General features: G+C 45.7%; 1 protein-coding gene across 1 annotated transcript in view; it reads right to left on the bottom strand.

Moving 5' to 3' along the window:
* LOC121840491 (alpha-1,3-mannosyl-glycoprotein 4-beta-N-acetylglucosaminyltransferase C-like) overlaps positions 1–16,959 on the bottom strand; it is a 19,167-nt gene extending 2,208 nt beyond the window's left edge. Inside the window, exons 1-2 of the mRNA XM_042304341.1 lie at positions 16,918–16,959; positions 410–662 (exon numbers count right to left, since the gene is read on the bottom strand). The gene's annotated coding sequence lies outside the window, so the exon portion shown is untranslated. The remainder of the gene's footprint in view (positions 1–409; positions 663–16,917) is intronic.
* Between the last annotated feature and the right edge of the window lie 5 nt (positions 16,960–16,964).

The following is a 16,964-nucleotide window of genomic DNA, read 5'->3' as shown; positions in this document are numbered from 1 at the left end:
CCCACTTCTGGTGGGTAGTACTGTGTGTACCTGTATTAGTGGGTAGTACTGTGTGTATCTGTATTAGTGGGTAGTACTGTGTGTATCTGTATTAGTGGGTAGTACTGTGTGTGTACCTGTATTAGTGGGTAGTACTGTGTGTACCTGTATTAGTGGGTAGTACTGTGTGTATCTGTATTAGTGGGTAGTACTGTGTGTATCTGTATTAGTGGGTAGTACTGTGTGTGTACTTGTATTAGTGGGTAGTACTGAGTGTGTACCTGTATTAGTGGGTAGTACTGTGTGTGTACCTGTATTAGTGGGTAGTACTGTGTGTGTACCTGTATTAGTGGGTAGTACTGTGTGTGTACCTGTATTAGTGGGTAGTACTGTGTGTGTAGTTGTATTAGTGTTAGTACTGCGTGTGTACCTGTTATTGGTGGGTAGTACTGCTTGGGGGCATGTACCACCAGGAGCTGGTTTGCCTTCAGCTGGGAGGGAAGTTAGCTGTAATCTCCCCCAGCGTGGTCGCTCTCCATTGGGCATCGAAGTCTGTCAGCAGTACCACCACCAACATGGAGTTTAGCTCTGCTGGGAGGAGCGGGAGAAGATGGAGGACAAGGTGGAGATCAGATAGCTGCCTTTAGGACGACTCACCGAGCACAGCCCGATGGTCAGGTACTCTGAGAGAGAGAGAGAACAGACCAATAGTCAGGTACTCTGAGAGAGAGAGAGCGAGAACAGACCAATAGTCAGGTACTCTGGAGACAGAGAGAGAGAGCGAGAACAGACCAATAGTCAGGTACTCTGGAGAGAGAGAGAGCGAGAACAGATCAATAGTCAGGTACTCTGAGAGAGAGAGAGAGAGAGAGCGAGAACAGACCAATAGTCAGGTACTCTGGAGAGAGAGAGAGAGCGAGAACAGACCAATAGTCAGGTACTCTGGAGAGAGAGAGAGCGCGAGAACAGACCAATAGTCAGGTACTCTGAGAGAGAGAGAGCGAGAACAGACCAATAGTCAGGTACTCTGGAGAGAGAGAGAGCGAGAACAGACCAATAGTCAGGTACTCTGGAGAGAGAGAGAGCGAGAACAGACCAATAGTCAGGTACTCTGGAGAGAGAGAGAGAGCGAGAACAGACCAATAGTCAGGTACTCTGGAGACAGAGAGAGAGCGAGAACAGACCAATAGTCAGGTACTCTGGAGAGAGAGAGAGAGCGAGAACAGACCAATAGTCAGGTACTCTGGAGAGAGAGAGAGCGCGAGAACAGACCAATAGTCAGGTACTCTGGAGAGAGAGAGAGAGAGAGAACAGACCAATAGTCAGGTACTCTGGAGAGAGAGAGAGAGCGAGAACAGACCAATAGTCAGGTACTCTGGAGAGAGAGAGAGCGAGAACAGACCAATAGTCAGGTACTCTGGAGAGAGAGAGAGCGCGAGAACAGACCAATAGTCAGGTACTCTGGAGAGAGAGAGAGAGCGAGAACAGACCAATAGTCAGGTACTCTGGAGAGAGAGAGAGAGCGAGAACAGAACAATAGTCAGGTACTCTGGAGAGAGAGAGAGAGAGAGCGAGAACAGACCAATAGTCAGGTACTCTGGAGAGAGAGAGAGAGAGAGCGAGAACAGAACAATAGTCAGGTACTCTGGAGACAGAGAGAGAGAGCGAGAACAGACCAATAGTCAGGTACTCTGGAGACAGAGAGAGCGAGAACAGACCAATAGTCAGGTACTCTGGAGAGAGAGAGAGCGCGAGAACAGACCAATAGTCAGGTACTCTGGAGAGAGAGAGAGAGAGCGAGAACAGACCAATAGTCAGGTACTCTGGAGAGAGAGAGAGAGAGCGAGAACAGAACAATAGTCAGGTACTCTGGAGACAGAGAGAGAGAGCGAGAACAGACCAATAGTCAGGTACTCTGGAGACAGAGAGAGCGAGAACAGACCAATAGTCAGGTACTCTGGAGAGAGAGAGATATGACAGCATTCCCTCCCCCATCTGCCCCCCTAGACAATCTACCACAACATAACCAACAAAAACAGGGCACAACTCCTGCAGCTCTGTCACACGCTGGGTATGTACATAGTCAATGGTAGACTTCGAAGAGACTCCTATGGTAGGTACACCTATAGCTCATCTCTTGGCAGTAGTACTGTAGACTACTTTATCACTGACCTCAACCCAGAGTCTCTCAGAGCGTTCACAGTCAGCCCACTGACACCCCTATCAGACCACAGCAAAATCACAGTCTACTTGAACAGAGCAATACTCAAATCATGAGGCATCAAAGCCAAAGGAACTGAATAATATTAAGAAATGCTATAGATGGAAGGAAAGTAGGTTGAAAAGATACCAAAAAACAATTAGGCAACAACAAACTCATTCCCTTTTATACAACTTCCTGGACAAAACGTTTACACTAGGTCTAAACTTGGCATTAGAAAACCTAAACAATATATAATATCACTCATCGTCTCTGTCTCTGTCTCTCTCTCTCTGTCTCTCTCTCTGTCTCTCTGTCTGTCTCTCTCTCTGTCTCTCTCTCTGTCTCTCTCTCTCCTAGGACTACCTGGCATGATGACTCCTTGCTGTCCCCAGTCCACCTGACCATGCTGCTGCTCCAGTTTCAACTGTTCTGCCTGCGGCTATGGAATCCTGACCTATTCACCGGACGTGCTACCTGTCCCAGACCTGCTGTTTTCAACGCTTTAGAGTTGGGCCTTCCTAGGGAGTTTTTCCTAGCCACCGTGCTTCTACACCTGCATTGCTTGCTGTTTGGGGTCTTAGGCTGGGTTTCTGTACAGCACTTTGAGATATCAGCTGATATATCGGCTATATAAATACATTTGATTTGATGGGGGAAAACATACATTATAAAATTAGTGTCAAAAAACACACATTTCTTTCCACAGGGCCGTGAGGTGAGACAGGGATGCAGCTTAAGCCCCACCCTCTTCAACATGTATTACAACGAATTGGCGCAAGCACTACAACAGTCTGCAGCACCCAGCCTCACCCTACTATAATCTGAAGTCAAATGTCTACTGTTTGCTGATGATCTGGTACTTCTGTCACCAACCAAGGAGGGCCTACAGCAGCACCTAGATCTTATGCACAGATTCTGCCAGACCTGGGCCCTGACAGTAAATCTCAGTAAGACAAAAATAATGGTGTTTGAAACATGGTCAAGTTGCCAGGACAACAAATACAAATTCCATCTAGACACTGTTGCCCTGGAGCACACAAACAACTATACATACCTCGGCCTAAACATCAGCGCTCTAGAGCACACAAACAACTATACATACCTCGGCCTAAACGTCAGCGCTCTAGAGCACACAAACAACTATACATACCTCGGCCTAAACATCAGCGCCACAGGTCATTTCCACAAAGCAGCTAACGATCTGGGACAAGGCAAGAAGGGCCTTCTATGCCATCAAAAGGAACATCAAATTCGACATAGCAATTAGAATTTGGCTAAAAATACGAATCGGTTATAGAACCCATTGCCCTTTATGGTTGTGAGGTCTGGGGTCCGCTCACCAACCAAAAATTCACAAAATGGGACAAACACCAAATTGAGAGTCTGCATGCAGAGGGCAGCAAAAATATTCTCAGTGTGAGAATGAAGAGCAGAATAAGGCCGATACCCGCTAATTATTAAAATCCAGAAAATAGCCATTCAATTCTACAACCACCTAAAAGAAGTGATTCCCAAAACTTCCATAACAAAGCCATCACCTACAGAGAGATGAACCTGGATAAGAGTACCCGAAGCAAGCTGGTCCTGGGGCTCCGTTCACAAACACAAACAGACCCCACAGAGCCCCAGGACAGCAACACAATTAGACCCAACCAAATCACGAGAAAACAAAAAGATAATTATTTCCAATGTGTCATGTAATTAACAAAAAAGCTGAGCAAACTAGAATGCTATTTGTCCCTAAACTGAGAGTACACAGTGGTAGAATACCTGACCACTGTGACTGACCCAAACATAAGGACCTTGACTATGTACAGACTCAGTGAGAATAGCCTTGCTACTGAGAAAGACCGCCGTAGGCAGACCTGGCTCTCAAGAGAAGGCAGGCTATGTGCTCACTGCCCACAAAATGAGGTGGAAACTGAGCTGCACTTCCTAACCTCCTTCCCAATGTATGACCATATTAGAGACACATATTTCCCTCAGATTACACAGATCCACAAAGAATTGGAGAAAAAATATCCAACTTTGATAAACTTCAATATCTATTGGGTGAAATACCACTAACACCTCTGTCTGATCACAGCCAAATTACATTGTTCCTCAAAATAACAAACATGGCAACAACCACACATCCACAGCCCAGTCAGCTGTACAACATCACAGCCCAGTCAGCTGTACAACACCAGACATCCACAGCCCAGTCAGCTGTACAACATCAGACATCCACAGCCCAGTCAGCTGTACAACATCACAGCCCAGTCAGCTGTACAACATCACAGCCCAGTCAGCTGTACAACATCACAGCCAAGTCAGCTGTACAACATCAGACATCCACAGCCCAGTCAGCTGTACAACATCACAGCCCAGTCAGCTGTACAACATCCACAGCCCAGTCAGCTGTACCAGCCCAGTCAGACATCCACAGCCCAGTCAGCTGTACAACACAACATCACAGCCCAGTCAGCTGTACAACATCAGACATCCACAGCCCAGTCAGCTGTACAACATCAGACAGCCCAGTCAGCCAACAGTCAGCTGTACAACCCATCAGACATCCACAGCCCAGTCAGCTGTACAACATCACAGCCCAGTCAGCTGTACAACATCACAGCCCAGTCAGCTGTACAACATCACAGCCCAGTCAGCTGTACAACATCAGACATCCACAGCCCAGTCAGCTGTACAACATCAGACATCCACAGCCCAGTCAGCTGTACAACATCACAGCCCAGTCAGCTGTACAACATCAGACATCCACAGCCCAGTCAGCTGTACAACATCAGACATCCACAGCCCAGTCAGCTGTACAACATCAGACATCCGCAGCCCAGTCAGCTGTACAACATCACAAGCCCATCAGACATCCACAGCCCAGTCAGCTGTACAACATCACAGCCCACAGCCCAGTCAGCTGTACAACATCACAGCCCAGTCAGCTGTACAACATCACAGCCCAGTCAGCTGTACAACATCAGACATTCACAGCCCAGTCAGCTGTACAACATCACAGCCCAGTCAGCTGTACAACATCAGACATCCACAGCCCAGTCAGCTGTACACACCCAGTCAGCTGTACAACATCAGACATCCACAGCCCAGTCAGCTGTACAACATCACAGCCCAGTCAGCTGTACAACATCAGACATCCACAGCCTAGTCAGCTGTACAACATCAGACATCCACAGCCCAGTCAGCTGTACAACATCAGACATCCACAGCCCAGTCAGCTGTACAACATCCACAGCCCAGTCAGCTGTACAACCCAGTCACTGTACAACCCAGTCAGCTGTACAACATCACAGCCCAGTCAGCTGTACAACATCAGACATCCACAGCCCAGTCAGCTGTACAACATCAGACATCCACAGCCCAGTCAGCTGTACAACATCACAGCCCAATCAGCTGTACAACATCAACATCCACAGCCCAGTCAGCTGTACAACATCACAGCCCAGTCAGCTGTACAACATCAGACATCCACAGCCCAGTCAGCTGTACAACATCAGACATCCACAGCCCAGTCAGCTGTACAACATCAACATCACAGCCCAGTCAGCTGTACAACATCACATCCACAGCCCAGTCAGCTGTACAACATCACAGCCCAGTCAGCTGTACAACATCAGACATCCACAGCCCACAGCCCAGTCAGCTGTACAACATCACAGCCCATCAGCTGTACAACATCCACAGCCCAGTCAGCTGTACAACATCAGACATCCACAGCCCAGTCAGCTGTACAACATCACAGCCCACAGCCCAGTCAGCTGTACAACATCACAGCCCAGTCAGCTGTACAACATCACAGCCCAGTCAGCTGTACAACATCAGACATCCACAGCCCAGTCAGCTGTACAACATCACACATCACAGCCCAGTCAGCTGTACAACATCAGACACAGCCCAGTCAGCTGTACAACATCAGACATCCACAGCCCAGTCAGCTGTACAACATCAGACATCCACAGCCCAGTCAGCTGTACAACATCACAGCCCACAGCCCAGTCAGCTGTACAACATCACAGCCCAGTCAGCTGTACAACATCAGACATCCACAGCCCAGTCAGCTGTACAACATCAGACATCCACAGCCCAGTCAGCTGTACAACATCAGACATCCAGCTGTACAACATCACAGCCCAGTCAGCTGTACAACATCAGACATCCACAGCCCAGTCAGCTGTACAACATCACAGCCCACAGCCCAGTCAGCTGTACAACATCACAGCCCAGTCAGCTGTACAACATCAGACATCCACAGCCCAGTCAGCTGTACAACATACACACCCAGTCAGCTGTACAACATCAGACATCCACAGCCCAGTCAGATGTACAACATCACAGCCCAGTCAGCTGTACAACATCAGACATCCACAGCCCAGTCAGCTGTACAACATCAGACATCCACAGCCCAGTCAGCTGTACAACATCAGCCCACATCCACAGCCCAGTCAGCTGTACAACATCACAGCCCACATCAGACATCCACAGCCCAGTCAGCTGTACAACATCCACAGCCCAGTCAGCTGTACAACATCAGACATCCACAGCCCAGTCAGCTGTACAACATCACAGCCCAGTCAGCTGTACAACATCAGACATCCACAGCCCAGTCAGCTGTACAACATCAGACATCACAGCCCAGTCAGCTGTACAACACAACATCAGACATCCACAGCCCAGTCAGATGTACAACATCACAGCCCAGTCAGCTGTACAACATCAGCCCAGTCATACAACACAGCCAGCCCAGTCAGCTGTACAACATCAGACATCCACAGCCCAGTCAGCTGTACAACATCAGACATCCACAGCCCAGTCAGCTGTACAACATCCACAGCCCAGTCAGCTGTCAGCACACACCCAGTCAGCTGTACAACATCAGACATCCACAGCCCAGTCAGCTGTACAACATCAGACATCCACAGCCCAGTCAGCTGTACAACATCAGACATCCACAGCCCAGTCAGCTGTACAACATCACAGCCCAATCAGCTGTACAACATCACAGCCCAGTCAGCTGTACAACATCAGACATCCACAGCCCAGTCAGCTGTACAACATCAGACATCCACAGCCCAGTCAGCTGTACAACATCACAGCCCAGTCAGCTGTACAACATCAGACATCCACAGCCCAGTCAGCTGTACAACATCAGACATCCACAGCCCAGTCAGCTGTACAACATCAGACATCCACAGCCCAGTCAGCTGTACAACATCAGCTGAGACATCCACAGCCCAGTCAGCTGTACAACATCACAGCCCAGTCAGCTGTACAACATCAGCCCACATTCACAGCCCAGTCAGCTGTACAACATCACAGCCCAGTCAGCTGTACAACATCACAGCCCAGTCAGCTGTACAACATCACAGCCCAGTCAGCTGTACAACATCACAGCCCAGTCAGCTGTACAACATCAGACATTCACAGCCCAGTCAGCTGTACAACATCACAGTCAGCTGTACAACATCACACAGCCCAGTCAGCTGTACAACATCAGACATTCACAGCCCAGTCAGCTGTACAACACCACAGCCCAGTCAGCTGTACAACAACACCAATTCATACAGGTCCAAAACAGAAGAATACAAGAAAACAACCAGTAACCAAAACGTAGATGACTTTCTGGACCCCACATCCACTCACAGTAAATAATCAATCTAGCAGTAAAAAAAATCAACAATATATTGAGTTTAGACATTTTGGGGAATTTATTACAGTAATATAATTAAATATCACATTTACATAAGTATTCAGACCCTTTACTCAGAACTTTGTTGAAGCACATTTGGCAGCGATTTTATTTTTACCTTTATTTAACTAGGCAAGTCAGTTAAGAACAAATTATTATTTACAATGACGGCCTACCAAAGGCAAAAGGCCTCCTGCGGGGACTGGGCTGGGATAAATAAATAAATGATATTGGGGACATCTGGTGGCCTTTTGGCAGAGATGCACGTGTAGCTCTGAGTACTGTAACAAAAGTCCAAAATCCGTCATAAATTCCTGACAACTGGGCCTCTGAACATTCAAAATGCTTAATATCATGGACCTACGTGATGAGGACACTCAAATAAGGCACAGAGAGGCCTAAAAGTGTCCAAAACAAAGAAAGACACCGAGCCAACTAAGACCAGCGAGGATACACTGTGCCGCATTGAAGGCTCTGAATCAACAACAAACTTTGATGCAGGTAATGGGCAAACAAGCAGTTAAGGAATCCCTGGAGGAACTGCTTTCTGGGGGAAATTACATTAATTAAAGATATGGTGGAAGCCTCCAACACGTCTATCTTAAAACTCTCAAATGACATAGCCAGTCAATCTGTCAAATGCAAGTCTCTGGAGCAGTGCTGTGATGAGATGCAGGTTAGCAGTAGGACTTCTACAGACGTCATAGCCACCTGCCGAGATGCAGTGAAACAACTGCGGGAGAAAATTATGTCGCTTGAAGACAGAGAGAGGAGACTGAGCATACGTCTGGTGGGCCTGGAAGAAACGACAGAGGGTTCTGACCCAAAAGGTTTTCTTCAGGAGAATCTACCAAAATGGATACTGTTGCTACAAGGGAGGAAGATTGAAATCAACAGGCACACCGAATCTACAGTGGCAATAAAAACCCTGGGCGCCCCCGTACCCTCATATTCTGCCTGTTAAGATATGAGGACCAAGTGGATATCCTGAACCAGAGCCCTGGAGAATCCACCGAGACATGGGAGATCCAATCTGGCATTCTACCCAGACTACAGCAATGAAACCATACTGAGGAGGAAATCCACAAAGAGCCCAGTCATCGCCCCCCATTCCTCCAGATTCTCCCCACTTCAGACGGAAGAAACAAACAACTACGCCCCCCCCCTCCTTCCTTGGATACCCATTCGCATGAAGACCCAACTTAACTAGTAAGATGGACACAACTAATGCTAAGCTAACTAGCTAACGTCATCCATGTTTATTTGTTATTCATGGACATAATGTAGTTAATTGGTACGAGGGGCCTGGTGGATTTGTTAACTTGGCGGTTAGCATTCTGGTTATATGACTAATGGGCAGCTGGCTGGCACGTGGCTAGCTAGCTGAGTTGGCTGGCTGGTTAGGTTAGCTGGCTGGCACGTGGCTAGCTAGCTGAGTTGGCTGGCTGGTTAGGTTAGCTGGCTGGCACGTGGCTAGCTAGCTGAGGTGGCTGGCTGGTTAGGTTAGCTGGCTGGCACGTGGCTAGCTAGCTGAGTTGGCTGGCTGGTTAGGTTAGCTGGCTGCCTGGATAAGTATTTGGGTCAGGCTGCAAATGTAGCAAGCTAAAATGTTCAGCCATCAGTAAAGCAGTCGTGGGGTTGGGTAAACATTATGGAGATTAACATACAGAGCGCTCAGCTTGTATGAACGTGTTCTATGAAAAGTAATGTTGCAACATATTCATGTCATGTTGGATAAAAACAACTGGCTGACATAATGGGACTGTACGTGGGACGTGCGTCGCTGTTTGGGAGCCTCCTGATGTTAGTGAATTTCAGTTCCTACCAACCCAAAGAGAGCGGTTGAAGCTATAGACTTCCTTTCTTGCGGGTGGTTAGGGGTTTTGTCTCTATTATTGTTCAAACCCAGCTGTCAAGAGTTTGGTCACACATATATATGTATAATGGTGCACAAAAGAAACAAAGCCTTTCTTCTGAAACTCATCAGTCTATTCTTGTTCTGAGAAATGAAGGCTACTCCATGCGAGAAATTGCCAAGAAACTTAAGATCTCGTACAACGCTGTGTACTACTCCCTTCACAGAACAGCACAAACTGTCCCTAACCAGAATAGAAAGAGGGTAGGAGGCCCCAGTGCACAACTGAGCAAGAGGACAAGTACACTAGAGTATCTAGTTTGAGAAACAGACCCCTCACAAGTCCTCAACTTACAGCTTCATTAAATAGTACCCACAAAACGTAAACAGTGAAGAGGCGACTACGGGATGCTGGCCTTTTAGAGACACCCCTCAGAGACACCAATACTCCTTAGCCGGCTCACAAGAATGGAATGGTCTACCATATTAAAAGCTTTGGCCAATTCAGTAAAAATAGCAGCACAACATTGCTTAGAATCACGGCAATGGCGACATTGAGGACCTTTAAGTTTGCAGTGACATATACCTGCTAGGTAAAGTCCCCCCTTATCTCAGCTCGCTGGTCACCATAGCATCACCCACCCGTAGCACGCGCTCCAGCAGGTATATCTCTCTAGTCACCCCCAAAGCCAATTCCTACTTTGGCCGCCTCTCCTTCCAGTTCTCTGCTGCCAATGACTGGAACGAACTGCAAAAATCTCTGAAACTGGAAACATCTCCCTCACTAGCTTTAAGCACCAGCTGTCAGAGCAGCTCACAGATTACTGCACCTGTACATAGCCCATCTGTAATTTAGCCCAAACAACTACCTCTCCCCTACTGTATTTATTTATTTAGCTCCTTTGCACCCCATTATTTCTCTCTCTGCTTTGCACATTCTTCCACTGCAAATCTACCATTCCAGTGTTTTACTTGCTATATTGTATTTACTTTGCCACCATGGCCTTTTTTTTTTGCCTTTACCTCCCTTATCTCACCTCATTTGCTCAGATTGTATATAGACTTATTTTTCAACTGTATTATTGACAGTATGTTTGTTTTACTCCATGTGTAACTCTGTGTTGTTGTATGTGTCGAACTGCTTTGCTTTATCTTGGCCAGGTCGCAGTTGTAAATGAGAACTTGTTCTCAACTTCCCTACCTGGTTAAATAAAGGTGAACTAAATAAAAATTAAATTAAAAAAATTAAATCTGATCCCTGCACTCTTCAATATTTATATCAACGAACTGGCCACAATTATAGAAAAATCCTCAGCCCCTTGTGTCCACAATTCAGAGGTTAAACGTCTGCTCTTGGCAGAAGACCTGTGTCTGATGTCACCCACAGCACATGGCCTACAGCAGAGCCTGGACCTGCTAGAGCAGTACTGTCAGACCTGGGCCCTGGCAGTAAACACCTACAGCACATGGCCTACAGCAGAGCCTGGACCTGCTAGAGCAGTACTGCCAGACCTGGGCCCTGGCAGTAAACACCCACAGTACATGGCCTACAGCAGAGCCTGGACCTGCTCGAGCAGTACTGCCAGACCTGGGCCCTGGCAGTAAACCCTAAACATATTTAAAAAATTAATTTCCAAAGAATATCCAGATCTCAGGGAATTAGTTCTCAAATGGTACAAAATATATGAGTACTGCACACACTACAATTACCTAGGTTTAAATACATAGAGTACTGTAGACACTACAATTATCTAGGTTTAAATATAAAGAGTACTGCACAGATCTCACTCTATAATTACTGAGGTTTAAATATATAGAGTACTGCACACACTATAATTACTGAGGTTTAAATATATAGAGTACTGCACACACTATAATTACTGAGGTTTAAATATATAGAGTACTGCACACACTATAATTACTGAGGTTTAAATATATAGAGTACTGTACACACTATAATTACTGAGGTTTAAATATATAGAGTACTGCACACACTATAATTACTGAGGTTTAAATATATAGAGTACTGTACACACTATAATTACTGAGGTTTAAATATATAGAGTACTGTACACACTATAATTACTGAGGTTTAAATATATAGAGTACTGTAGACACTATAATTACTGAGGTTTAAATATATAGAGTACTGTAGACACTATAATTACTGAGGTTTAAATATATAGAGTACTGTAGACACTATAATTACTGAGGTTTAAATATATAGAGTACTGTACACACTATAATTACTGAGGTTTAAATATATAGAGTACTGTACACACTATAATTACTGAGGTTTAAATATATAGAGTACTGTAGACACTATAATTACTGAGGTTTAAATATATAGAGTACTGTAGACACTATAATTACTGAGGTTTAAATATATAGAGTACTGTAGACACTATAATTACTGAGGTTTAAATATATAGAGTACTGTACACACTACAATTACTGAGGTTTAAATATATAGAGTACTGCACACACTATAATTACTGAGGTTTAAATATATAGAGTACTGCACACACTATAATTACTGAGGTTTAAATATATAGAGTACTGTACACACTACAATTACTGAGGTTTAAATATATAGAGTACTGTACACACTACAATTACTGAGGTTTAAATATATAGAGTACTGCACACACTACAATTACTGAGGTTTAATAATAAGCTCAACTGGACACCTTAATGAGGAAGTGAATGAACTGAGAGAGAAAGCACACAGGGAATTCTACGCCATTAAAAATACATTCAAATTGAAATGCCTATTAACATTTGGTTAAAACTAATTGAATATGTCACTGAACCAATTGCACTTTATGGCAGCGAGGTGTGGGGTCCACTTGCAAAACAAGATTTCATCAAATGGGACAAAGACCCCATTGAAACCCTGCATGCAGAGTTCTGTAAGATTCTCCTACATGTCCAGAGGAAAACTACAAACAATGCATGCAGGGCAGAATTAGGCCAGTATCTATTAGGCCACTATTAAAATAAAATAAAATAGCAATTCAGTTTTGGAAACAATACAATGACCCCTCTCATATAATTACCAAACCCTGCAATGCCAAGGGCTGAGCAAAGACAATAATCCCCTAATTCAGCTGATCCTGAGGCTCACAAACCTGTTCTACTAACACACTGAAGCCTCACGACCAGACCATCCAATTAATCAGAATAAGCCAAATTACAACACAGTCAAAACAAAACCGCATTACCTATTGGGAAACACAAGCACAAGGCAAAATGCAGCGCTATCTGGCCCTAAATCGACAGCACACCGTGGTTAACTATTTGACCATGGTTACTGATCAACACCTTAGAAAAACCTTGACAAAGTACAGGCTCAGTGAGCACAGCCTTGCCATTGAGGAGGGTAGACACAGGGAAACCTGGCTCCCTGTAGAGGAAAGGCTGTGCAACCACTGCACCACAGCAGAACCTGAGACGGAGCTGCATTTCCTGACAAAATTTCAAAAATATAAAACAATTAGAGAGTGTCATTTTCCCAAATTTGAAACCCTGTAGAGGAAAAGCTGCACCACAGCAGAACCTGAGACATAATGTAAAAAAATGTAAACAATTAGAGACCAGAGGGCCGTTCTGCTCCTAACCAACTGTGCTATTTTGTTTTGTTGTTGTTGTACATAAATCAGAGGGCTGATAGAAATACTATACATGCCAGTCTCTCTTGGCTCAGAGTTGAGGAGAGACTGACTGCATCACTTCTTTTTATAAAGAAGCATTAATGTGTTGAAAATCCTAAATTGTTTGTATAGTCAACTTACACACAGCTCGGACACACATTTATCCCACCAGACATGCCACCAGGGGTCTTTTCACAGTCCCCAAATCCAGAACAAATTCAAGAAAGTGTACAGTATTATACAGAGCCCTTATTGCATGGAACCTTCCATCTCATATTGATCAAATAAACAGCAAACCTGGTTTCAAAAAACAGATAAAGCAACACCTCACGGCACAACGCCTCTCCCCTATTTGACCTAGATAGTGTGTGTGTATGCATTGATATGTAGGCATTGATATGTACTATAGGGTACAGTGGACTCCAAAATTACTGCCACCCCTGACTGGCAATGCACAAACAATACTTTAAACAAATATAAAAACATTATAATTATAGAGATAAATTCAAAATACCAACATGTAAGAAATACTGTACTTTATTAATGTTTCAATGGAACCAACCAAAATAATTGCTTGATTTAATTTCAATTAAAAATCAATGTCCTCCAAATCAAGGTTTCACAATTAATGGCACCCTTAAAGATTATTGTAAATAACATCTACCAAAATTAAACCAGGAACTACATTCCACTTATTTAAGTTGATCTAAGTTTTAACTACTACTTCCTGTTTCACTAGGGTAGAGGCATGCAATATCCCTTTGTCATCCAACACCATGAAGAAAGGAACTGGCAGTTGAAAAGAGACAGATGGTGGTAGACCTTCATAAATCTGGTCATGGCTACAACAAGATCCACAAACGATTGAATATACCACTGAGCCCTGTCAGGGCAATTATTAAAACATTCTAAAGATATAGAACAGTTGAAAACCTCACGGGTAGAGGACTGAAAGGCATTTTGCCCCCCAAGATAGGGAGGATGGTGAGAGAAGCAACAAAATCCCCAAGAATCAGTGGGAAAGAATTGCTGAGATGCATACAAGGAGAGGCACCTCATACCCACGGTGAAACAGAGATGCAGATGCATAGGAGAGGCACCTCATACCCACGGTGAAACAGAGATGCATACAAGGAGAGGCACTCATACCCACAGTGAAACAGAGATGCATACAAGGAGAGGCACCTCATACCCACGGTGAAACAGAGATGGCACCTCATACCCACGGTGAAACAGAGATGCATAGGAGAGGCACCTCATACCCACAGTGAAACACTGATGCATACAAGGAGAGGCACCTCATACCCACGGTGAAACAGAGATGCATACAAGGAGAGGCACCTCATACCCACGGTGAAACAGAGATGCATACAAGGAGAGGCACCTCATACCCACGGTGAAACAGAGATGCATACAAGGAGAGGCACCTCATACCCACGGTGAAACAGAGATGCACCCACAGTGAAACAGATGAGAGGCACCTCATACCCACGGTGAAACAGAGATGCAACAAGGAGAGGCACCTCATACCCACGGTGAAATATGGTGGTGGGTCAGTGATGTTTCTCAAAGCATTTGCAACTGTCAAGTGTCTTCACTGACATTTTCAAACCCTCCCTGACTGAGTCTGTAATACCGACATATTTCAAGCAGACCACCATAGTCCCTGTGCCCAAGGAAGCGAAGGTAACCTGCCTAAATGATTACCGGCCCGTAGCACTCACATCTGTAGCCATGAAGTGCTTTGAAAGGCTGGTCATGGCTCACATCAACAGCATCCTACCGGACACCTAGACCCACTCCAATTCACATACCAACCCAACAGATCCATAGATGACGCAATCTCAATCACACTCCACACTGCCCTTTCCCACCTGGACAAAATGAACACCTATGTGAGAATGCTCATTGACTACAGCTCAGCGTTCAACACCATAGTGCCCTCAAAGCTTATCACTAAGCTAAGGACCCTGGGACTTAACACCTCCCTCTGCAACTGGATCCTGGACTTCCTGACTGGCCGCCCCAGGTGGTAAGGGTTGGTAACAACACGTCTGCCACGCTGATCCTCAACACTGGAGCCCCTCAGGGGTGCATGCACAGTCCCCTCCTTTACTCCCTGTTCACTCATGACTGCATGGCCAGGCACGACTCAACACCATCATTAAGTTTGCTGATGACACAACAGTGTTAAGCCTGATTACTGTAAACGATGAGACAGCCTACAGGGAGGAGGTCAGAGACCTGGCTATGTGGTATCAGGACAACAACCTCTCCCTCAACGTGACCAAGACAAAGGAGATGATCGTGTGTGTTCCTCTGTTCAGTAGGAGGTGTGTGTGTGTTCCTCTGTTCAGTAGGAGGTGTGTGTGTGTTCCTCTGTTCAGTGGGAGGTGTGTGTGTTACTCTGTTCAGTAGGGGTGTGTGTGTGTTTACTCTGTTCAGTGGGAGGTGTGTGTGTGTGTGTGTGTTACTCTGTTCAGTGGGAGGTGTGTGTGTGTGTGTTCCTCTGTTCAGTGGGAGGTGTGTGTGTTCCTCTGTTCAGTAGGAGTGTGTGTGTGTTTACTCTGTTCAGTAGGTGTGTGTGTGTGCTACTCTGTTCAGTGGGAGGTGTGTGTGCTCCTCTGTTCAGTAGGAGGTGTCCTGCCAGTGTTTACTCTGTTCAGTGGGAGGTGCCTGTGTTTACTCTGTTCAGCTGGAGAAGGTCTGACCTGTTCCACCCTCTGTTCAGTTTAGAGTTAATGTGTGTGTGTTAATGCTGTTCAGCAAGAACAGCAACACAATGATTTTCTGTGTGGTGTTACTCTGTTCAGTGGGAGGTGTGTCAGTGTTACTCTGTTCAGTGGGAGGTGTGTGTTCCTCTGTTCAGTAGGTGTGTGTTGTGTTACCTGTTCAGTAGGTGGTGTGTGTGTGTTAGTCAGCCTGTTCCCAGTAGGTGTGTGTGTGTTCCTCTGTTCAGTAGGTGTGTGTGTGCCCATGTTACAGCCTGTTCCCAGTAGATAACAGTGTGTGTGTGTTACTCTGTTCAGTGGGAGGTGTGCTTGTGTGTGTTTACTCTGTTCAGTGGGAGGTGTGTCAGTTGTGCCTGTTCCTCTGTTCAGTGGGAGGTGTTGTCAGCCTGGTTTCTCTGTTCAGTGGGAGGTGTGTCAGCCTGGTTTGTAGATTACTCTGTTCAGTGGGAGGTGTTAGTCAGCCTGGTGTTACTCTGTTCAGTGGGAGCCCATCAGTTAGTGCCTGGTTTACTCTGTTCAGTGGGAGGTGTTGTGTGCCTGGTTTCTCTGTTCAGTAGGCTTGGTGTCAGTTGTGCCTGGTTTCTCTGTTCAGTGGGAGGTGTTGTGTCTGTTACTCTGTTCAGTGGGGAGTGTGTGTGTGTGTTACTCTGTTCAGTGGGAGCCCATCAGTTGTCAGCCTGTGTTACTCTGTTCAGTGGGGAGTGTTGTGCCTGGTTTCTCTGTTCAGTGGGAGGTGTTGTGTGTGTTACTCTGTTCAGTGGGAGGTGGAGCCCATCAGCCTGTGTGTTGTGTGTTACTCTGTTCAGTGGGAGGTGTTCCTGGCCAGTAGTTGATAAGAGCCCAT

This window comes from Oncorhynchus tshawytscha, linkage group LG22 (genome assembly GCF_018296145.1).
Source record: "Oncorhynchus tshawytscha isolate Ot180627B linkage group LG22, Otsh_v2.0, whole genome shotgun sequence".
Classification (NCBI taxonomy): domain Eukaryota; kingdom Metazoa; phylum Chordata; class Actinopteri; order Salmoniformes; family Salmonidae; genus Oncorhynchus; species Oncorhynchus tshawytscha.
The sequence above is the reverse complement of the archived record's forward strand: the minus strand, read 5'-3'. Positions and strand labels throughout refer to the sequence as shown.